At 40.7% G+C, this 25,570-nt stretch overlaps 1 long non-coding RNA gene across 4 annotated transcripts in view; it reads right to left on the bottom strand.

Annotated features, from left to right (window-relative positions):
* The window catches only part of LOC115586354 (uncharacterized), a 31,114-nt gene extending 8,466 nt beyond the window's left edge, over window positions 1-22,648 (bottom strand). Inside the window, exons 1-11 of one of the 4 annotated variants that reach the window (XR_003984864.1) lie at window positions 22,485-22,647; window positions 21,789-22,192; window positions 21,617-21,702; window positions 20,984-21,120; window positions 20,453-20,512; window positions 19,877-20,115; window positions 19,612-19,758; window positions 19,296-19,405; window positions 16,808-18,109; window positions 12,196-13,125; window positions 11,826-12,114 (exon numbers count right to left, since the gene is read on the bottom strand). This is a non-coding gene — a long non-coding RNA (uncharacterized LOC115586354). Of the gene's footprint in view, window positions 1-11,825; window positions 13,126-16,807; window positions 18,110-19,295; window positions 19,406-19,611; window positions 19,759-19,876; window positions 20,116-20,452; window positions 20,513-20,983; window positions 21,121-21,616; window positions 21,703-21,788; window positions 22,193-22,484 lie in introns of all 4 variants that reach the window. The other 3 variants (XR_003984863.1, XR_003984862.1, XR_003984865.1) reach the window with 3 other exon arrangements.
* Between the last annotated feature and the right edge of the window lie 2,922 nt (window positions 22,649-25,570).

The raw sequence follows: 25,570 nt of genomic DNA, 5'->3' as shown, positions 1-25,570 counted from the left end.
ACTAGCAAACAAAGCAGAAATTAGATCAAAAGCTTGACTTTTCACTCATTTATGTGCATGGATGACAAACATAGTCAGATGTACATTGCATTTGCAGGTAGTTTTGTCTAAATTGCACATTACAACATGGAATAATTGAAGGGTAATGTTTAGAGCCACATAATGGATAAGTCAGTGATAGTAAGCCACAGCACACAATTTTCAATCAAGCCAATTTGCTAAGAATGCCATTTGTGTGTTGTGTCTGCCCTGTCAGTGTGGTACAAAACAAGATGTGTGGAGTTGTGATTCTGACCAACTTTTCCACGATGAACACAGTGGCTTCCCCTGCCATTTTAAACAACTGAGTGAGTTCTTAGGTTAAACACAGCTACTGCAGGACCAGTGGTGCCCCCAGGGGGGGTCAGGGGGGGCCATGGCCACCCCTGGAAAATTGCTGCCCACGCCACTGCCCCCCCCCCCAGTGCTCCCACCAATTTCCCTGACTGACTAAGGTGCTGGCTCAATAGGGAACTGTAATTTAAATCTCCACCTGTGGGGGTGCTAATGTGCTGAAAGGTGTGCAGTCTGACGGGAAGTCAGCGTAAGAAGCAGAAGAAGAATCAACAACATTTTTGTGTTTTTCTGAAATGTTTGTGTGTTTCTCAAACTTGAGGTAAATGTGTTGGATGCATATTGTCTTTAATGAAAAAGAGTCAAGGGGAATGCAATACGCAGCCACAGACTGGAGCTGAATCTGAGTTGCCACAAGGACCATTTTGGTGTGCCACCCTAAGATTTTCACTGGCCCCATCTGGCCCCCCCAATGAAAATGTTCTGGGGCGCCACTGTGCAGGACGCTCGTCAAACCTGGTCACTTGACCGCTGTCCCTTTCCAAAAGGAAGAATCACATCTGGCTGCACTCCACTACCTATCTAAATCTGTGGCATTCCTCTTCCATCCTCCCCTATGATGCGCTGCCTTCCTGCCTTCAGAGTGACAACAGAAGGCAGTGTCTTAGCTGCGCCAGTAGTCGAGTGGTTAGAGTGCATGCCACATACGCAGTGGACCCCGGTTCGAATTTAGGGCGGAGGAAGTTTACTACAAGCCACAACCCCCCCTTCTCTGTCCCACTTCCAATCTATTCCCTGCAAAAACACAGGTGTCCATGCCTAAATTCCAGACAAAGGCAAAGAGAAGTCCATAACACTTCACACAACATAACAGTGCAGAATTGATTGTCAAAACGTACCTGCTTACTAAATGTTTTAGAAATCATTTACCTGTAGTCCATTTGGATTTCTGTGGATGGCAGGAGGTTGTTCTGACTTCACCTGAAAGCGCTTAATACTGGCAGGGGCAACCCACCAGCGAGGTCCCTATTGTAATCGTAATGATTATTAGGGCCCGAGCAGGGAACCTGCAAGGACCCTATTGTAATTGAAATGATTTTTATTGTAGGAACCAGCCATCGTCCTCTGTTTCTCTCACTGTAGGAGGTGTGAGTGGCATGTCAGTGTCCATCTCACCTCTCACCTACTCCCTGACATATTGTGGTGGCCTGGATACTATACTTCCTTTGCCCCCCTTTTCTTTGACACTATCCTATTGACAAAAACAGCATGTGATCCAGCTATATGCATTTTCGCCTGCGAGAAAGAACAGTCTGCTGAGTTCTCGAGTGGAATCACCAGATAACCTCCTGATTCTGTTCCTTCCCCCGCCTAGGGAGAGTCCTGACCCCTTTTATTGCCCTCTCTCTCATACTTTGGCCTTATTAGAGCTTTTATAACAAACCTTTGGACAATCAGGCTCAGAAAGGACTCAACATCTGGGTAACATCAGTACCTGTCTACTCTTCCACAGACTGTTTACATTCAGTGCCTATTCAATCACTGGAGATCATCAGGTTTATCCCTGGTTACAACCGTGCTGGTCAACAAATGGCCAGGCCCACATCTGGCATGTACTATTAGGATGTCATCCAATAAGTTATGACGCTCGAACACAGCAGGGTGTCCCCACATTCATTGTAAAGAAACCAAAAGCCTTGATTTCTCCTTTAATACTGAAAGAGCATTAGATTGCAAACTCATTTTCTTTTTGACAGTATATCTTTAACTAGCTTGATGAGACCTCAAACATGCTCTGTCTCTCATTTGTGTTAGTTAAAGAAAACTCCTGTTAAGAATCACTTGGTTAATGTCAATATTCTGGTGGAGCTAGAGTACCACCTCCTGGTAAGTTTGGTATAATTTCAAAGGCCAATACTAATGGAATGTTCTATTTTATCATCTATTTCTAAGTATTTAGACTTTCTGTCAAATCTGATACCTGTCTGGAAAGTATAAGCTGTCACTGTACGAGATATTGATAATATATTGATGATTATACACACATATATATACACATATATATATACACACATATATATATATATATATATATATATATTATATATATGTGTTTAGATATATATATATATATGTGTTTATATATATATATATACTATTGTTATATCTATATATATCTATATATCTGTGTATATATATATAATATATATATATATATATATATATATATACACAATATATAACTATATCTATATATATATATATATATTATACATATATATATATCTATATATATTTGTACTATCTATATCTATCTATATCTGTATATTTATATATATATCTATATATATATGTGGTATATATATCTCTTTACTATATATAATATATATATCTCTATCTTATATATATATATCTATCTCTCTTCGCTATATATCTCTCTCTCTCTCTCTATCTCTCTTCTTTCTCTATCTCTCTCTCTCTCTCTTTTCTCTCTTTTTTTCTATTATTTCTGTCCATAATTCTATATATATATATTTTTTCTCTATATATCTCTCTATCTTATATTTGTTTATATATACGATATTCTTATCTTTTTTTTCCTCGCTCCTGCTATTTTTATCTCTCATCTCTATATCTTTTTCTCTATCTTCTTATCTTTCTATCTCTCTATCTCTATATCTCTATCTCGTATTATCTCTTCTATTCTCTCTCCTATATCTCTCTTCTCTTCTCTCTATGCTCATCTATCTCTATCTCTCTCTCTATATATCTCTCTCTAGTCTCTATATATATATATATATATTCCCACCGGGGTTTACATTTATAATGACCCAGGGTGACCAATCACGAGTGATTTTGCTTGTTTATGAGTAGTGGTTTCATCCAATACTGAGTGAGGATATTCAAGCCAGCCCACACATTCTCTGGCCAGGCGTGGTTTCGCTGCTATTCATATGCAAATTGGAGGCGTTCGCACCTCCGGGAGCTCCGCTGACGTCATGGTTCGTTTCCGACAATTTTCGGCACAGACAAACGCCACGTTCGCAGCCTGTAAATTGTCGTTAACTGCCGAAAATTAGGGAGATTTTCGGGCGTTTACGGGGCCGAAAATCCCACTTTTCATGCAGTGCCAGCGGCTGGACAGACGCGGCTTCTGCATCTAAGCTGACCCAGAGAGTCCGGATTCTGGATCATCTCCCCTCTTCAAACAAAAGTAGGCTAAGAACTTCACACACGACAAGAGTCACATGTGAATGAAATCAGAGTTGGTGTTTGTGAAAGCTTCGAATATATATCATAAATCCAAAACATCTCCCATATAATTCCGTTAGAAATTAATCCCGTAGTTGCGAATAAACGGTTCCATGTCAAAATCCACCATTGTCTGAATCCATCCAATCAATAATTCATCCCAGTCTTCACACTTTCTGTTACTTTGTTACCCGTTTGAACTTATCTCATGTCATTTAATCTGCATTTATTTAGTTAATAAACATATTTGATCTTATGTCGTTGTCTGTGCACGTTTAATTTGAAGTAGGAAATCGATGGGATCGTGGAAAGAATTCACTGCTTCAGAATAGGAGCAAATAGACACTGAAATTAAACAAGATTCACTTGAGATTGATGATTTATCTGTCTACCAAACTTGGACAGTTGATATCTTAACTAATTACCTCCGAGATTAGTTTAGAATTCAAATATCGGAGGTGGTGCCCTGTAAACGAGTGTAAATTAATCGCCAGTGATTAATTAACAGATATTTATCAAAGTAGTGTCTCCTACATTATTATCAGGGCCCGAGCAGGGAACCTGCAAGGACCCTATTGTAATTGAAATGATTTTTATTATTAGGGCCCGAGCAGGGAACCTGCAAGGACCCTATTGTTTTTCAAATGATTATTAGAGCCCGAGCAGGGAACCTGTGAGGTCGCTATTGTAATCGTAATGATTATTATTCTTATTATTATTATTATTATTATTAGGGCCCGAGCAGGGAACCTGCAAGGACCCTATTGTAATTGAAATGATTTTTATTGTTATTTTTCTTCTCACAAAATGATCACATTTTTCACTGCCTGAACATACCCCAAAACTCACCAAACTTGGAATATAAGTCACACCTGGTGAAAAATTTAATAATCTATTGTCGTCCTGAATTTCCACCACTAGGTGGCGCTGTTATTAAGGAAAGCGCGTTTTGGCTTATTAACTCCCATATACTTTGTCGCACATTCAAAAACCTTATATCCACGCGTTCAGTGAATTGTGCTGAATCTCGTGGTATAAGGCCACGCCCATTTCCGCCTACCGTTTTTTTTCGCTACGTCGCAAAATGTCGAAAACCTACTTTTTCGAACTCCTCCCAGGCGATTTCACCAATTTGCACGAAACTTGGCACACAGCATCTGTGGACCCTCCTGACAAAAAGTTATTAAAAGAAAAAAAACACAACACTCAAGTTATTAAATAACAACTTCCTGCAGATTTGGTTACAAACAGGAAGTGTTGCATATCTCCACATTGGTGTGGTCTAATGACATGAAACTCAGGATTCTACTTCCCCATGAGCCCCTGTGCAAAATTTTAGGCGATGACCACAAGGTGGCGCTCTTTAAATTGATGTATTTTTTATCTCCACAACGGTTCGTCGGATTAAGACGAAACTTGGTACATTTATTGTCAGTGCCTTCCTGAGGACATCTGACAAAGGGTTTATCGACCCGCCACTAGGTGGCACTCTGGTGTCAGTTTAATTGTATATTTGGCCCTGTGCCCACACCATAACACTTATGGAAATGAAATTCATAGAGGTGCTATAGAATGGCCCCTGTGACTCACACACCAAAAATGACCAGCAGGTGGCGCTATTTTCAATGCAAAAGCCTTTTTCACTCATAACTCCCACTTAATATGTTGCACATTATTAATCCTCATATCTATGTGTTCACTGAATGTAGCTGAATGGTTTGGTGTAGGCCACGCCCACTTTTGCGTAACATTCCATTCGCAAAATCGCGACAAATGAAAAACCTACTTTTTTTGACTCCTCCTAGGCAATTTGAGTGATTTGCACCAAACTTTGCGTGAAGCATCTGTGGACCCTCCTGACAAAAAGTTACCAAAAGAATTTTGATAGTCCATAAAACGCCTGAAATATAAAATGACAAATTCCTGCATATTGTGTTGAAAACAGTCAATCTTGCATATCTTTACAAAATACTGTCCGATTATCACATAAATGTTCATGATTGTGTGGTATCGCCTAATGATGGTCTGGGTAAAATTTGGTGCAAATCGGCCAATAGATGGCCCTCTGGTGGCAGTGTAATTATTGTGAGCGGAAAGTAAATGGGGAAATCTTCAAATCCTCTTCAAACCTCATCGACTTTCAACTTCTCCTTGTCCCTCATGCTTTGAGCTAGAGATACCATTCCAACTTTTAAAGAGTCAGAAGACTTTGAACTGTTGGGCATGTATTCAGTTTTTAGAAATCTTTTATGGTTTTCAAATCATCACAGTTTTAGTTTTAAGGATTTTTAGGCCATTTTCTCATTTTATAATGGATGTGTATTGCATGAGCTACAGTGTGTGACATCATCGCAAGAATGGAGTGCAGCTTGAAGAACTGGAGAAAAAATTCTCTTCAGCTTGATTTAGATCCCAAACCTTTTATTCAACATAGACAATGTATACAAAGAAATGGAGGAAATCTTGTTGGATTTCAGCTGATGGTCTCATTTAAGATGTACGGCTTGCAGTTTTGGATGTGGAAGCCCTGGAGCGACAACAACCGAAGCAGCTGCCCTATAAGCCGCAATGTTAATTTTGAGCCTAAATTTCTGAAGGAGAGCAGACGGTACCTGATTTGTCTCTCGCATTTCTGCCCTCATTTCTCACTTTCCAGAAATAAAAACGACATGACCGAGTTCAGCCATGTCTCCTCTCACTCAACACCTTTACAGTTTTTTCAAAATTCGCAGGGGTTTGGGAGGCGTTTTCCCATTCATTCCTATGGGGACCTCTTCATCTTTGTCTCCGTTACTCCTCCAGTGTGTGTATCTGAAGAATGCGTGTGTAGTGCGTGAGCTACAGTGTGTGACATCATCTTTAGAGTGGGGAGCAGCTGGAAAATCTGGAGAAAGAATTCTCTTCAGTTGGATTTGGATACCGCATCTTTCATTTTACATAGACTGTAGCAAACCACCTTTTGGTTTTATGTATTGCTGTTACTCATTTTGTCCTCAAGAGGGCAGCCTTGTATTGCTAAAATGGTTTAAATAAGTTAAAATCTTTAAAAACTGATAATTAAGTCACTTTAAATGCATTGTGACATGATTTTGTTACATATATTTATTTCATGATCTGAGTGCATTATGTTAAAATGTAATTCATCTGGTTTTATATGTATATTGTCCGTTTTGAAGGTTAAATTTGTAATGAGCTTTTATTTTGAAGAGATCGCTAACATACCTTGCTAGTTCCTGGCGGTATTTTGTCTTCCGGTATAAACAAAGGAACGGTAAGAGTGAGCTGACGGTAAAAGTAAAAGGTTTTAAGGCAAACTAAGGAAAATAAGGCAATAAAGCAACGGTAACTCAAGAATAAAACACCAAAGAATGTATTAGCTACCCGCCGAGGAGGCATAAGGTCAGTGTGTGTGTTACGGTCATATTTACAATTTACATTACTATGCTAAAGCTAAGCTAATTCTCGCTCACCTGCGAAGAAGCTACGGTGTATTGTACAGTGCAGAGTGGAAACATAAATGTAATTGTACTTTTTGTGTTTCTTCAGTTCTCACGTTGATTTTTCACAAGATGAATTTCTACAAGTTGGTTTTCACGGAGCTGGTTTATGGAGCTGTTTGTGAAAATAAAGACAGTTTTGAGAAAATCATCAGTCGGGTCCACAATCTGTCGGAGGGTATGCTACAGTGAGAACTTCACCCAGCGAGGCACCAGGGAGAACTTCGCTCATCAAGGCACCGGTGACTTCGCCCAGCAAGGGACCAGTGACAACTTTACCGCATGCACCGCCACTCTGTCTGTGAACTCCACGGTCAAACGACACAGCACGGTGCTACGCTACAGCGTCGTATGGTAAAGTGATGGCTCAAGGGACGGTAAAGACCACAAATACAGGAAAAATGGATGCCTTAAAGGAACAGATAAACAAACTACAAGCAGAAATTGAAGAAAATAGAGGATTGCTAAATCAAAAGGATGAAGAAGGCTTGTCATGGCAGGAATTAAAGAAGCTAACTGAAACCAAAAGTAAAGAACTAGTTGAGCTTCAACATGAAATGAATGACACTGAGGAAATAAAAATACCACGTCATTCAGAACGCAAAAGTGTACCCACAGAGAAGTTCCTTGCCCATCAGAAGGAGGAACAAAGTAAAAAAGAAAGGAGACTGCTTAGTCTTTATGAACAATGGAAAATTAAAATCAGATCAACTAAAGAAAACTTAAAGCAAAACACAACAGATATGGAACTTGCTAAAATGGCAGACACTGTTGAAAACGGAAAGGATGACATCATGAAAATTTACTACGAAATAAGACAGGGTACCACCCCATCCGCTGATTTAAGACGCAAAATAGATGCCTGTGAGGCAGTCACTAAAGACATTATGAAAATAATCAATGAACGCTTATCCGGAATAGACGATGTCTTTGATGCAGAGCGTGAAAAGCGCAAACTCCATGAGCTCCATGCTCATAACTACGCCCACTCCATTTATGGGACTGCTTCTCAGTCAGCTAATAGTCACTTCTCAGAAGCATCAGTCATGGCTGCAAAGAGGGCTGAAGCAGTCGCAGAGCTCCCTGCAAAAGAGGCTCAATGTAAATTAATGGAGGAAGAAAGAAAGCAGAAGGAAAAAATAAGGATGATGAAGTCTGAATTAGAGCGTTTGCAAGCAGAAAGGGACAGAGAAGTAGCACGTGTCAGACTGGAAAGCTACGACAGAGAAATCAGACAGGAAACTGACAATCAGTCCTTACAGCAAATGAACAGTCTGCCTACACAGCAACAAGACAGTAAATACAACAGGCAGAACCCTGCCATCCCCTCTGTGTATCACCAAAACCCTTCCATAGTCCCACCAAATGCCCCCACTGACATCTCCTCTTTAGCCCAAGCCATACAAGACAGCAGAACCATTAACAGACTCCCCATGCCAATGCCCACAGCGTTTGGAGGAGACCCTATCCACTACATTGAATGGAGAGCTTCATTCATGTCACTGATAGATAGAAAAGGCATCTCATCAGCCGACAAACTTTATTATCTAAAGAAATATGTCAGTGGCCCTGCTCACAAATGTATTGAAGGTACCTTTTATCGAGACGATGACGAAGCATACAGAGATGCATGGAATAAGCTCAACCAACGCTACGGGCAGCCATTTGTCATTCAAAGGGCCTTCAGGGACAAACTGTCAAAATGGCCGAAAGTGCAAACCAAAGACGCTGAAGGGTTAAAGGCCTTCTCTGATTTCCTAAATGCCTGTCTCCAAGCCATGCCTCACGTGAGAGGTTTAGAAATCCTGAATGATTGTGAAGAGAATCAAAAGCTAACACAAATGTCCCAAATTGGCTAGCAGCACGCTGGAATCGTCAAGTCTCAATAGCTCTCATGGAAGGAAGAGACTTCCCCACTTTTGAAGACTTCGCCAAATTTGTGTCAGTGGAAGCGGAGATAGCATGTAACCCAATCACTTCCCTGCATGCTCTACACTCATCCAGCTCATCCTACGTCAAAAGAAACACAAATGAAACAAAGGGAAACAAAGTAAGTGTCTTCAGCATTCAAACAAATGCAAACACTGAAAACACAAGGTCAAACTATGGAAAAGAAAGGCCTCCCTGCATGTGGTGCAAAGATGAAAAGCATCAACTATCCAAGTGCTCAAAATTCAAAGAAAAATCCATCGAGGAACGACGAACATTCATAAAAGACAATAAACTGTGCTATGGATGTGTCAAACCAGGTCACAGTGCCAAGGAATGTCGTCACTGTCACACTTGTGAGCTGTGTAAAGGAAGGCATCCCACCTGTCTACATGATGAGAATTACAAAGGGCATGAGGAGAAAGACAGACCTGTAAGCATGGAAAGAAGGAAAATTACAGCAAATGTGAACACAGCTTCAAACTGTACAAATGAAATTGTGACTGCTAGCCCACTCTGTGTCACTAAAGAGGGTCAGTCATACAGCACCTCCATGATCGTCCCTGTGTGGATCTCCTCTGCCTCCCAGCCAACCAAAGAACAGCTCGTTTACGCACTATTGGACATCCAGAGCGACAGCACCTTCATTGAGAGAGAAGTAAGTGATGAATTACAACCAAACACTTTCCCTGTGCAACTGAAACTCACTACTATGCTAGGAGAGAGCATGATAATGAAAAGTGAAAGAGTAGAAGGACTTCGTGTCAGAGGCTACAATTCAGGCATTTACATTGATCTCCCTCCTTCATACACAAAAGACTGTATCCCCATGAACCGTGATAACATACCTACTCATCAAACAGCAAAACAATGGCCTCACCTAACAGCAATCACAGATCAGATACCACCTCTCCTCAGCTGTGATGTCGGACTCCTCATTGGGTATAACTGTCCGAGAGCTATAAAACCCAGACAAATGATCGATGGAGCAGACAATGAGCCCTACACCGTCCTCACAGACTTGGGGTAGAGCATTGTGGGCTGCTCTACACCTGGCTTTAATGAAAGACAGTCAAGCTTGTGTCACAGAGTCACGGTAAAGGAACTTCCTCCAGTAATGCCGATGGATGTGATAAGCGTCCTGGAGTCAGACTTTAAGGACACAAAAGGAGATGACAAAACTGTCTCACAAGAGGACCTCATGTTCCTGAGCACACTCAAGGATGGTATAAAGAAAAATGCCCAGGGACATTACGAGATGCCTCTTCCATTTAAAAAACGGCCCTCCCTACCTGACAACAAAAGGCTCGCTGAAATCAGGCTCAGTCATCTTCAACGGAAGTTCAGCAGGGATGAAAATTACAAAAGAGACTACACAACATACATGAAGGAAATCATAGAAAGAGGTGACGTGGAAGAGGTGCCCACAGATGGAACTGAAGGTGAGCGGTGGTATATTCCACATCATGGCATATATCACCCTCAGAAGCCTGACAAACTACGCATTGTGTTTGACTGCTCGGCAAAATACTGTGGCACAAGCTTAAATGAACACCTGCTCCCAGGGCCAGACATGATCAATAACCTAACAGGTATTCTAATAAGGTTCAGACAGCATCCCATTGCTCTTCTATGTGACATAGAGAAAATGTTTAATCAATTTCATGTCCAAGAGGAAGACCGCAACTACCTCCGGTTCCTCTGGTGGAAGGATGGAGATACAACAACACAACCTCAGGAGTACCGCATGAAAGTACACCTCTTCGGTGCGGTGTCATCCCCCGGGTGTGCGAACTATGGACTTAAATATCTAGCCAAAGAACACAGCCACTCACACCCAGTAGGAGCACAATTTGTTACAAAAGACTTTTATGTAGACGACGGAGTGACAAGTGCAGACAATGTGAAAAGAGCCATTCAGTTGGCGCAGGAGGCAAGGGAGATATGCAGCAAAGGTGGTCTCCGTCTCCACAAATTTGTGTCAAACAACCATGCTGTATTGCAGAGCCTGCCCCCATCAGAGTGTGCAACAGAGACAAACACAAAGGACTTAACATTCAATGACACATTGGAGCGAGCTTTAGGAATTCAGTGGAGCATAAAAGAGGACAGCTTCAGATTCAACAACACCTTAAAAGACCAACCAGCCACACGGAGAGGCATACTATCTACTGTCGCTTCCATATATGACCCTCTCGGCTTTCTCGCACCATATGTCCTCAACGGAAAGAGAATCCTCCAAGAGATGTGTAACCAGGGCACTGGTTGGGATGAACACCTGCCAGAGAGGTTAAAACCACGGTGGGAGAGTTGGCAACGTGATTTCACCAACCTACAGAAAATAAACATCACTCGCTGTTACCTACCTGCTGACTTTGGAGAAGTTGTGGAAACTGAATTACACCACTTCTCAGATGCGAGCACAAGCGGATACGGGCAATGCTCTTATCTGAGAGTCAAGAACAAGAAAGGAGAGATTCACTGCTCACTGGTGATAGGAAAGGCCCGTGTTTCTCCAACAAAAGTGACCACAATACCACGGCTTGAATTAACCGCAGCAGTGGTTTCAGTCTCCATCAGTAACATGCTCCGAGAAGAATTGAGAATTGTTGACGGAAAAGAATACTTTTGGACTGATTCAAAGGTGGTGTTAGGCTACATAAATAACGATGCGCGGCGCTTTCACACTTTTGTAGCCAACTGGGTCCAGAAGATCTGCCACTGTACAAACCCACAGCAATGGCGCTACGTCCCTACGGATGAGAATCCAGCAGATGGAGCATCCTGAGGTAAAACTGTAAATGAACTACTTACCTCTGACTGGTTCACCGGCCCCATGTTTCTCTGGGAGAAGGAGGTACCCACGGAAAATGATGCAGTGCCAGACCTGTCCATAGGGGATCCAGAAGTCAAAAAGGCACAAGCCCTGCAAACAAAAACCACAGAAATAATGAGTCTTGTTGACCGCCTGTCCAAGTTCTCATCATGGTCCCGAGCTACCAGAGCTGTAGCCCGTCTGCTTCGACGAGTCAAAAAGATCACATCACATGCTCTTTCAACAGTGAGCAAAAGAGAAAGTGCTGAGCGTGTCATAATCCTGGATCTGCAAAGACAAGCATATGAAGAGGAAATCAAATCATTGAGCAAAGGTAATCAACTACAGCGTAGCAACAAATTACACCACCTTGATGCTTTCCTCGACACCGACGGTCTCCTCAAGGTGGGAGGACGGCTCCGCCACTCGTCACTCAATGACTCCTTCAAGCATCCAATTGTCATTCCTAAAGAGCACCATGTGACAAAGTTAATAATAGCTCACAACCATGAAAAGACAAAACATCAAGGAAAAGGATTCACAATAAATGAAATCAGAGCCAGTGGATATTGGATTCCTGGAATGAGCAGAGCAGTAACATCATACATCCATCAGTGTGTGATTTGTCGTAAACTCAGGAGAGCTGCAGAGGGTCAAAGAATGAGTGACTTACCTGTAGAACGTGTCGAGCCCTCCCCTCCTTTCACATACTGTGGTATGGATTGCTTTGGCCCTTTTTCGACTACACAGGGAAGAAAACAGCATAAACGATACGGCCTGCTCTTTACCTGTTTTTGCTCACGAGCCATTCACATCGAGATGTTAGAGGATATGTCCACAGACTCCTTCATCAACGCCCTGCGATGTTTCATTGCTCTCCGTGGTGCAGTCCGTCAAATTCAGTGTGATCAGGGCACCAATTTTGTTGGTGCCAAGAATGAATTCAAGACAGCTTTACAAGAACTTGACATACAGAGACTGAGCACATTCCTGTCACAGAAACAGTGTGATTTCATCATGAATGCACCTCACTCCAGTCACGCAGGGGGCGTATGGGAACGCCAGATAAAGACTGTCAAAAGTGTTCTGAGCTCTACCCTGTCTCTTTCTCAAGGCAGACTCAACGATGCTTCATTAAGGACTGTACTGTACAAAGCCATGGCCATAGTCAACAGCCGACCCCTCACTGTTGATAACTTGAACTGCCCTGACAGCCTTGAACCTCTCACTCCCAATCATCTCCTCAACATGAAGTCCAGTACAGCACTCCCTCCACCAGGCACGTTCCCTAGAGAGGACCTGTATGGAGCAAAGAGATGGCGTCGTGTACAGTTTTTATTGGAACAGTTTTGGAGTAGATGGAAACGAAAATATCTCCACAATATCACCACAAGGCAGCGGTGGCACACGCCAAAACGAAATCTAATGGTAGGTGATATAGTGATGGACAAAGATGAACTGTTACCCAGAGGTGAATGGAGACTCGCAAGAGTCATAGAGACTGTCAGCGGCAAGGATGGACTTGTAAGAAGAGTGAAAATCTCAGTAGGAGATAAGAATCTGAGCAAGAAGGGTGAGCGTTTTGCCAAACCTTCAATATTGGAATGCCCAGTGCAGAAGTTAGTTCTGCTTTTTGAAGCTACTTGAGCTGTGGCTACACAAAGACAATGACACTCTTATTGAGAAAATTATTCTTAGTTCACACTCACAGTATTTAATGTGGAACACAAATAATTTTGGTGGGAGTGTAGCAAACCACCTTTTGGTTTTATGTATTGCTGTTACTCATTTTGTCCTCAAGAGGGCAGCCTTGTATTGCTAAAATGGTTTAAATAAGTTAAAATCTTTAAAAACTAATAGTTAAGTCACTTTAAATGCATTGTGACATGATTTTGTTACATAAATATATTTCATGATCTGAGTGCATTATGTTAAAATGTAATTCATCTGGTTTTATATGTAAATTGTCCGTTTTGGAGGTTATATTTGTAATGAGCTTTTATTTTGAAGAGATCGCTAACATACCTTGCTAGTTCCTGGCGTTATTTTGTCTTCCGGTATAAACAAAGGAACGGTAAGAGTGAGCTGACGGTAAAAGTAAAAGGTTTTAAGGCAAACTAAGGAAAATAAGGCAATAAAGCAACAGTAACTCAAGAATAAAACACCAAAGAATGTATTAGCTATGCTAAAGCTAAGCTAATTCTCGCTCACCTGCGAAGAAGCTACGGTGTATTGTACAGTGCAGAGTGGAAACATAAATGTAATTGTACTTTTTGTGTTTCTTCAGTTCTCACGTTGATTTTTCACAAGATGAATTTCTACAAGTTGGTTTTCACGGAGCTGGTTTATGGAGCTGTTTGTGAAAATAAAGACAGTTTTGAGAAAATCATCAGTCGGGTCCACAATCTGTCGGAGGGTATGCTACATAGACGATGCAGCCATTTTAAGCTCTTTCTGCCTTAAACTCTCCACCTTTTCAGTCTTTTTTCACCTATTTAAGCTCTTTTATCCCTCTTACTCTACAGCTTTTTAGCCTTTTCAGATATTCATCTTTCTGCCTTTTCAACTCCTTTAAACATTCCGCTTCATGTTCAGCTATGAAAATGTAAAACTTTTTAAACTCTGTCAGCCCTATTCAACTTTTCTGTATATCTGTGCAGTGAACACTGTTTTAGCACAAAGGTGACATCATCCAGTGTTTTGAAACCATCGGGGAGTTTGAGCCTACCGCGCGTTGACTGCGAGGGCCCGTTCAACGGTGCTTGCAGCTTTAATTATTTTTATTTTTTATTTTGCAATTTGGAGGGTTGGTCCAGACTCCTGCGAATAGCTCAGACACAAAAAACTACATATATCTGCCTGCAGGGGGCGCTATAACCTAGGCCAACACGTCTTTGCCTATAACTCCCAAACCATATGTTGCACAATCAAAAACCTTGTATCCCCAGATTCCCTGAATGGAGCTGAATCATTTTGCGATTGGCCACGCCCACTTCCGGTTACAAAGTTTTTTCGCAAAATCACAAAAATTGGAAAACCTACTTTTTCGAACTCCTCCTTGGGATTGTGTCCGATCTGCGTGAAACGTGGCACGTACACTCTTCAGCTGGACCTGATCTAAAAGTTCTCAAAAGTATTTTGCTCGGTCAAAACGAATACGAAATTTGGTCGGTATGATGGAGGGCCAATCCTGAGGCCATATCTTCAAGGTGGTCATGACTGGTCAATGTGGGCGTGGCTTATTACATGATAAACAACAAACATTAATTTCAGCCAAACTATTATGCTGAGAGCTTTGAAATTTATATGGTACATATAGAATAGGACACAGTTCTTCCATACCAAAAATTTCACTTGTACTCCACTAGGTGGCGCTATAATGGATGCCATCGCGTTTTTGCCTGTAACTTCCACATTTTGAATAACACATTTGCAAACCTTATATCCATATGTTCTCTGAATAGAGCTGGGTTTTCTGACATAGGACACGCCCACTTCTGCTGCACATTTCGTTTGCTAAAGCACCACATATGCAAAACCTACTTTTTCGAACTCCTCGTACAATTTAAGCGCCATCTGCCTGAAACTTTGCACATAGAATCTCCAGATGTGTCTCATGAAAAGTTGTCAAAAGAATTTTGGCACTCCAAAATATCTGCTAGTTATAACCAAACAATCTTTTTTGCTAGCTAAAAAACACATATTGTTTCATATTTCGGTCAAACTAAATGCTTTCAACATCAAACTTAAGTCAATTATTCCTGAAGTCATCTAGAGGCTCTGTGCCAAATTTGGTGCAAATTGGAATATAGGTGGCGCTATAATGGATGCAATCGCATTTTTGCCTGTAACTTCCACATTTTAAATAAAACATTCGCAAACCTTATATCCATATGCTCCCTCAATACAGCTGGGTTTTCTGACATAGACACGGCCACTTCTGCTGCACATTTCGTTCGCTGAATCGCCACATATGCAAAACCTACTTTTTCAAACTCCTCCTTGGGATTTTGTCCCATCTGCATGAAACTTGGCACGTACACTCTTCAGCTGCACCTATATATAATATGATATATAGTATAGATAATTATATATATTAAATATATATATTATATAATATATATATATTTATATAATATAATATATATATAGATATATAGTACATAATACATATACATATACAGACACACACACATATATAATTATTATAATTCGATATATAAATATATTATAACATACACACAATATATATACACATATACATATACATATATACAATAATATATATTACATAACATTATACAGACATATATAATACAGAGAGACAGGACAGAACAGACAGACAGACAGAGACAGAGAGACAGACACAGGAGAGACAGACAGACACAGAGAGACAGACAGACAGACAAGAAGACAGACAGACACAGAGAGACAGACAGACAGACAGAACAGACGACACAGAGAGAGAGAGAGAAGAGAGAGAGAGAGAGAGAGAGACAGAGAGACAGAGAGAGAAGAGAGAGACAGAGACGAGACAGAGAGAACAGAGAGAGAGACAGAGAAGAGAAGAGATAGAGACAAGAGAGAGAAGATATAGAGACAGAGAGAGAGACAGAGAGAGAGATATAGAGAGATGAGAGAGAGGATGAGAGACACTACTACATACATACATACACAGATAGATAGAAGATATATATACACACATATATATATACATATATATATATACATACATATATATATATATATATACATACATACAACAGATATATATATATATATATATATATATATATATAGATATATATATATATATATATAGATATATATATAGATATATAGATATATATAGAGATATAGAGATATAGAGATATATATAGAGATAGATAGATGGATAGAGAGATAGAGATAGATAGATATATAGATATATAGATATAGATAGAGATAGATAGATATAGATAGATATCTGTGTTTCAGGTACCTCCTCTGTAGAATTTTCCCCCTGCCAAGGACAAAAAAGACATTTACACTTCTGACCTGAAAGGGACCCGAGTTAAAACTTTCTGAACAATAAATCAAGCTTCTTCCCTTCACCTTAACTAGGCTTACCACTCACCTTAATGTCCAAAAGGGTATTGGTTATGTTTTCAAGTTCCATGCCCATATTATCCCACAAATTCCAGGTGTTCTCTACAATCTTTAACATATTTTGTTTTTTTTATATTTATTGAATTATTCTATGTATTGAATAATTTTACAAAACAGGAACTGTAATTACTACTACATCAAATTCCTTCATTACCATGGCCATTTCTGACTGTGTATGGACAAGCCACACTTCATTAGCCCAGACATGTTCTTCATCAGACCTCTGCTGTCTTTTGTTTCCAGCAGTGGAAAATTATGCCTGCCAAAATAATGACAATGAAAGTAATTGCAGCAGCCACTGTGATTGATCCTGTGGTGATTACGGAGGTGGTTCCTGTGGTGATTACAGAGGTGGTTCCTGTGATGGTTCCTGTGGTGATTACGGAAGTGGTTCCTGTGATGTTCCTGTGGTGATTACAGAGGTGGTTCCTGTGATGGTTCCTGTTGTGATTACAGAGGTGGTTCCTGTGATGGTTCCAGTTGTGATTACAGAGGTGGTTCCTCTGATAGTTCCTGTGGTGGTTTTTGCATTGTCTTGTGAAGACAATGGGTGCTTGCAGAATTTTCAGTGGATGTCAACAAACTGTAGTTTGTGGGGAAGGCGGTGACTAGTGAAGACCTGTTCCTCAGCTTTGCACTTCGGCCTCAGTGCCATCAGAACCATAAACTGGCACAGACACCTCCTCCATTACCATCAGCTTAATTTGCCTGGTTTGGACTTCTCAAAGCTTTTTTACCGTACATTGGTAAATACCTTTGTCCGTGATATTAACAAGTTTAATGGTTAGTGAAGCGTCTCCATCTTGGGGGTCTGGAGAGGAAAAGTGGACTCGCCCTTCCAAACCAGTAAAGTGGTGTATGAAGTCGTCAATATAACAGATGAGGTGTTCCTCTTCCTCTTGACCATCTGAATGGTTGACCGTCCACTCAATCTTCAAGTCACCAACATCCACAGAAGCAAGGGTGAAATGGCATCTGAGGCTGATGTCGTGTCCTAGCGCTGCTTGGTATTCAGAAGAGGGGGTGGTTAAATTCAATCCACAGGTGGATGTCAAAAGTATTGACATCAGACCGATGAGCAAGACCAAAGCCATGGAAATGTTTGGGCACGAAGGATTAACAGCATTAGTGTGATCTGTAGGGTGTGATAGAAATAATAATACATATGCATTTTAAAAACACAATATTTTAATATGCTATTGTAATATTACCCTTTATTTATGTACTTCAATGTTTAGAGTAAAAGCCTCGTCAAAGTCTGAAAGAGCCCTCTCATTCTCAATTAAGAAAGCTATAACAACTCTACTACTGATAATTCCGGCTAGTCTTCCCAAGATTTCAATGTAGAAGCAAATCTGAGTTGGCCCACGAGAGTCTTGGCCACATTTTCATGCATTCTCTCTGTATGCTACGGTAATTTGACCCAAGTACACTCTCCTTTAAGGTAAAAACCCTACAGAGGCATCTGAATACCACCTAAAAAGCTATAACAGCTTAACCACTGATAACAATATCTCTGTATAATCAAATATCTTCACATGACCCGGTATGTCCAAGAACAGTAAAAATTGAAGTAACAATATGTAAACCTGTTGACTAGCTTTTAAAATGGTTTCTGCAGTCCAAATTCAAAACACTGCAGAGAGAAAACCAGCATTTCCTCCAGTGCATCCAAAGCCTGTCATTTAAGGAAAGTAAGGATATTATTTTGTGTGTGCACTGTAATGGCACTCCATTTTTCAAAAGCCTTGTTTATCCATGTTTCTGGTTCTGGAGTATAGAGCTTTTTAGAAATATGCTGCAGCTTTTTGGGTCAGATAGACTCAATTAGATCAGTTGCTGAACCAGTTTGCTGACATCCTTCTGTCAGGATAATGCATCTTGGTCATTTGGAACCTAGAGTAGAGGGTTGTTTACAAACACATAACTTAAAGCAAAATTCTGACAAAAGTTACAGTACTGAGAAAGCTCCATCTGAAAGTACTGTTTTTAACTATCCCCAATGCGTTTACTGTTGACACATGTCTAGCCTTCCAAAAGAACTGAAAACCAAGGCTAGGCTAGCCTTGCTTGGTTACCATTAGGATGATAAAAACTGGTACCATATAATGCTCCTACTTTTGTACATACTGGGACATAGCCAAGACATCTACCTAGTGAAAATCCTCTTTCTAAAAACATATGTTTTAGGTGTCTTTGAAGGCTTAGAACATACTGTATGTGAATAGGAAATAAATTGGTAGTCGTCAGAGGCAGCACCTTCAATTATATTTTTCCGATACTGCAGTCAATATGATCCTGCACCATTTTACACAGCTCACCTCGAAGACATGCACCAGAGCCTCATTCGCATCTCGTACCCTCTTTGGAGGAGCAGATGTGGAGGGGAACAGTGATGGCAGCACACGTAGGATCTCAAGAGCCTGTTCAGCTGTACAGGAAAATATTCATTATTTAAACACTTGGACAAAGTGCACAAAGTCAAATCTGATCAAAAGGTATACAACAGATACAATGTTTAAAAAAAACCAAAACAAAACAAAAAAACAACACATTCAGCAAATAATGGGATAAAATAATAAATAAAAGTCTACCCTAAACCCTATTCACTATTAACACCAAAACAGCATTCCCTACCTCTGTCCATTCCGATTGGGGGTTTTAGCGCCTTTTTCCATACACCAAAAAACTGCACCTTCTGGCAGAGTCATGCCATCTTCCCTTCAGTTCATCAATGAAGTTGGTATTATCTTTATCCAAAATGCGTTGAAGCTCCTCCATCACCTATGAAATATCAAATATACCAATACAGACATTTGAATGTATCATTTAAGAGGAAATTGATATTTTAAACACTGTGTGTGATACCATGGTTGTAATCATGCGGTCAATAATGACTTACATGTCCGACATCCTTGATACAAGGATATGCTTCTAGAACCCTCTCGTGTCTGTCCTCCTCACGAACGGTATTTGAATCAATGAATGCTCTTCTGGCAACAAATTCCAAATCCAAGAGATGAGAGACATCCTGGTGGTTTGGATTTTTTCTTTTATACAAAGTTTGTAGGGTCTTGTAGTGCTTGGCCAAGGTTGCTGGACTGTAGGTGTCTGGACTGTCAACATCTGAGGACTTGTTAGCTGTAAGACACAAAAATACATAATTAATATGCCTCAGTTTAAAAAAAAGTTCATCCCATGTTGTTGCATGAAAAAAAATATGTTAATAAACTGCCATAAAAAAAAAATCACACATTAATATTGGATTAAACTACCAAACACCTATTCATTTTTGGAATTTTAACCATTTAAATGCCATTTAAAAAAAAAAACAAATCATTTTTTGTATAATAAATGCATGAGAACCATTTGCTGAAACTCATATGGTCATGCAATCAGACACAGTTGCGTTCAGGCACACAAGTACACCCCTACAAAGATGCGCACACGCAGTCATGAGGCAGTTGGACAAACTCACCATCAGGACTGGACAGGGCAGAGGGTGCTTCTTCAGGTAGGCTTTGGGATCTTCTTCTTCCTTCAACACATAACACAAACATATTTCTGATAGGATAATGTACTTTAAGGATCATTTCGCTATTTTGGAACCAAAAATTACATTCAATTAAAAAGAGCAAAAATGTCACTAATGAGACATATGGGTTTTAAATACATAACATTATTTGAAATGTTGGAGAGGTTATAGAAAGTACTGTTGCACAGTAGACTGATACTAAAAAGGTACTGCTGTAGCCAGCTGTTCAAAATGATACAATACCAGCTTTTTATTGATACCAGATTTCTGTTAAAACTTAATTTCTACAATAATGTTAATAAATTGATAAGAAAACAGTACGGATGTAGTCTAAATATCTATCCTCTGATGTCCATTTTAAAGCCTTTTACTTCTGTCATGTCAGGACTGTCATCTTGACCAATAAAGTGGGTTTATTAGTTTATCTAAAAGACCTCACAAGGGCAAATATGTAAATGCAATGTTGAAACTCACCTTCTAACTCACTTTCTTTACTGTCTGAGCCTGGGCTGCCACTTACTTATGTGGACAGATCCAGAATGATTGTCGAGTCACTTGAATCCATTTCATCCGTGTCTGTTGGCTGCTCAAGACAGCGCCTCTTTGTTGAGCTGCAAAGATTAGTCAGTTAATGAATTAGTTGTCAGCTACTTAATCAATCCATCTGACTTTATTTGTATAGCACTCTTCATACAAACAAAATGTAACACAAAGTGCTTCGTAATAAAAAGCAATATCCCCCACACACATCCAAAGCAATTACTTTGTAGTCAAACCCTAAAATAAGAGCACTCATTAAAAACGTGAAGTAAGGAAACAGTAGTGACAGATCACCCAGGACACTGACACAATTGATCATTTTGAGTCATTTTTCTTTTTTTCTTAGTTTTTTTTCAATGTCCAAATATGATTTAAGCTTCTCACATGTGAATATTTTCTAGCTTCTGTAGTCCTCTATGACAGTGAAATTAATATCTTTAGGTTGTGGACCAAACAAGACTTTTGAGGACATCACCTTGGACTTTATATTATCGAGACAACTGATCAGTTAATCTTGAAAATGATTAACAGATGAATCTTTGATAATAATCATTAGTTACAACTCACCTCTTTGAATGTCTCCCATCTGGAGTTCTTTTTTGGGGGGATCTCACATTTTGCAATCTTTTGTATAGCTGTGTGTACACAGTGACCTGCACAAGACATTTAATCAGCTTTTCAAATTGCTACTAAAACTGTCCAACATGAAACAGTCATCAACTGGATGCGTTTCACTTACCCATGTATGGAAGCCTTGGTCCTGCAGCATGGGTACAGCACTATTCTCTTTGCCATTGCTGTAATTTCTGGCTTTGATGGGTATCTGTGTGATTCTCCATCCTCCTTTGCCCTCAGGATTGCAATCATACTGGTCATGGTGTTTCGAATGAGCCGGCATCTGAGCTCCTTTGACATCTAGCAGTTGCGCTGTTCGCCTCTTTTCGGCAACTCAAAGTACTGATGTCGGACTTGCTCAAGTTCTGTGTCAGTGTGCAGTACATATTCTGGAAAGGATAACTTCACAACCTTTTCAGGGGTTGTGTACTTTGCAAGACTTGCATTCACAGGAGTGGATGTCTGTTGCATGGGTGACGCATTAAAGGACGAACTGCTCGATAATTTTAAGTGTTCTTGGCCAAACTCCTGTAAAATAAAAGATAATGAACTACTGCAAGAAGCAACATTTTTGTGTTTTTTGACAACACAAAATGCAATGTAGCACTGACAGCTCTGCACACCTATAAATAAGCAATGTTCCATTTTAGGGGTGAAATCGCCTACATCAACTAACTGAACACCTATCAATTAATCTAAACTGAATTGAACACACATGTTGACTACCATGCCTGTTCCAAAAACACTGTGCTGTAAGCCCAATGTGCTGCTGCCAACTTAAATAGGTGGTTAGTTTAGGCCACTTTACTGAGAAACTGACCTCCTCCGAGGCACCATGACAGACACGCCAGACCGCTTTTCTTCGTAAAAAGTTCTCTGGGCCTGGGAAAAGATCCCGCAAATCTTCACGAGACAGGGTGCTCATCATTGTCTCTGTGATGTTTGCAGCTATGAAACATTGGAAGACAAACATAGCAAGATAAAACAGTGCCCTAGAAATGAAATCGCATGAGACTATTAGAAGTGACACTTCATTCAAATTAGGTAGCTAGTGCTAACCGGCTTAGTATAGAAATGTAGATACTAGGGCCGGGACTTTAACGCGTTAATTACGATTAATTAATTACACAAAAAAATAACGCGTTAAAAAAATGTACGCATTTTAATCGCAATAATTTTTGCACCGCGGAATGTTTTTCACTGGATGAGTTTCAGGGGTACCGATTATACTGGAGCACCAACTAATGTTCATGCATAGCGTTCATGCAGTGTTGGGCAGTAACATCGCTACAAGTAGCGGCGTTACTAGTTTAACTACATTTCTCAGCAGCGTGGTGGTAGCGTCGCTACTTTCTGAATGAAATAGCTTTTCAGTAGTGAGGTAGCTAGACACAAGCTACATTTTTATGAACACCTCTGAAGTTCAGCGCAGCGGAGCTTTCTGTCGCGGTCTGAAATGAAAGGATAAGTCGGCGATGCCACCGCCACACATGGCCGTGTATGTGGAGCCGACAGAAGCACTTCCGTATGACGGTGACACCACGGACTAATCCTTGCATACAACGTCTCTGCTGCACGGGAATACAGACAGGTTAGCTTGAGTGAGTTACGTTACTTGATGGAAAGATGGCAGAGGATGAGGAGGACGGAGACGAGTTGATCCCGAGGGATGCAAAAGACAAACTTGGATAATAAACAAATACAGTAACAGAGAAACATTACTCTGAATTATTACTTTTGTAATTTTTAACCAGCACAGGGTACAGCAAAAATGCTATTTCTACAAAACCAAAGTATGGTGATTAGTCAAAATGATTAGCTTAACATGTATGTAGATATAGCTACTACTACAGAGTGGGCTTAATAAAAATACCACTTTTGAAACTGCCAGTTATATGAGACACTGGTTGATGGATACAGTACTTTATTAATCTCAAAGGGAACTTAAAGTGTTACAGCCACTTGACATAAATCAAAATCCAAAAACAATGAGGTAGGTAAAAGAAACAAATACAATAAAATGCGGAATTATATACAATAACTAAATAGACTAACTCAAATATCAAATATAAATTAAAACTGCAAGCAGTGATGAACGGGCCCTCGCAGTCCGCGCGCATGTCGGGGCGTGCTGCCGTCCAAACGTGCCACGGCCGAAGCCCCATTGCTTGATCGTTGTTCACGGAGGCGGCAACCGCCTGCGTTTGGGACGGTGCACGCCGGGGGTGAATATCAGCCTCTTCTCCCAACGTGTGTTTGTAACGTGGTGGGTTGCCCCTGCCAGTATTAAGCGCTTTCAGGTGAAGTCAGAACAACTTCCTGCAATCCACAGAAATCCAAATGGACTGCAGGTGAATGATTTCTAAAACATTTAATAATCGGGTATGTTTAGACAATCGATTCTGCACTGTTATGTTGTGTGAAGTGTTACGGCCTTCTCTTTGCCTTTGTCTGGCATTCAGGCATGGACACCTGTGTTTTTGCAGGGAATAGATTGGAAGTAGGACAGAGAAGGGGGGGTTGTGGCTTGCAGTAAACTTCCTCTGCCCTAAATTCGAACCCGGGTCCACTGCGTATGTGGCATGCACTCCAACCACTCGACAACCAGCGCAGCTAAGACAATGCCTTCTTTTGTCACTGTGAAGGCAGGAAGGCAGCGCATCATAGGGGAGGATGGAAGTGGAATGCCACAGATTTAGATAGGTAGTGGAGTGCAGCCAGATGTGATTCTCCCTTTTGTAAAGGGACAGCGGTCAAGTGACCAGGTTTGACCAGCGTCCTGCACAGTGGCACCCCCAGAACATTTTCATTGGGGAGGCCAGGTGGGGCCAGTGAAAATCTCAGGGTGGCAAACCAAAATGGTCCTTCTTGTGGCAACTCAGATTCAGCTCCAGTCTGTGGCTGTGTATTGCATTCCCCTTGACTCTTTTTCATTAAAGACAATATGCATCCAACACATTTACCTCAAGTTTGAGAAACACACAAACATTTCAGAAAAACACAAAAATGTTGTTGTTTCTTCTTCTGCGTCTTGTGCTGACGTCAGACTGCACACCTTTCAGCACATTAGCACCCCCACAGGTGGAGATTTAAAGTACAGTTCCCTATTGAGCCAGCACCTTAGTCAGTCAGGGAAATTGGTGGGAGCTCTGGGGGGGCCAGTGGGGTGGCCAGCAATTTTCCAGGGGTGGCCATGGTCCCCCCGGCCCCTCCCTTCGGACGCCACTGGTCCTGCAGTAGCTGTGTTTCACCAAAGAAATCGCTCAGTTGTTTCAAATCGCAGGGGAAGCCACTTCGTTCATCACAGAAAAGTTGGGCAGAATCACAACTACACACATCTTGTTTTGTGCCACATTGACAGGGCAGACACAACACGCAAATGGCATTCTGAGTAAATTGGCTCATTTAACACTGTGTTCTGTGACTTACTACCACTGACTTATCCATTATGTGGCTCTAAACATTACCCTTCAATTATTCCATGTTGTGATGTGCAATTTAGACAAAACTACCTGCAAATGCCATGTACATCTGACTATGTTTGTGATCAATGCAGATAAATGAGTGTCAAATGATGCTTCACTTGCCTTCTTTCAAAAATGTATTTATGGCTGTCTATGAATGTCATGCTTTTGATCTAAGTTCTCCTTTGTTTGCTAGTTTTTATTCCATAAAGTGCATGCAGCCACATTTTGAAGTTTCAATCAAATCTGATAAATTTGAGGCTGACTTCCTGCCATGGAATGAAATTATCTAGGGGTTATCCAGAGGTACAAAGTACACCTGTGACACCTGTGACTTGAAAGACAACACTGCCATCTAGTGGCGACTTGTGTCACTCACAGCTTGTAGGAGCCCTAATGGAATGAGATTAAAACTAATTTATGTTTCCAGTGGGTAGGGCTA

The sequence above is a fragment of the Sparus aurata genome, chromosome 8 (genome assembly GCF_900880675.1).
Source record: "Sparus aurata chromosome 8, fSpaAur1.1, whole genome shotgun sequence".
In the NCBI taxonomy this organism is placed as follows: Eukaryota; Metazoa; Chordata; class Actinopteri; order Spariformes; family Sparidae; genus Sparus; species Sparus aurata.
This window is presented reverse-complemented; position numbering and strand designations above follow the sequence as displayed.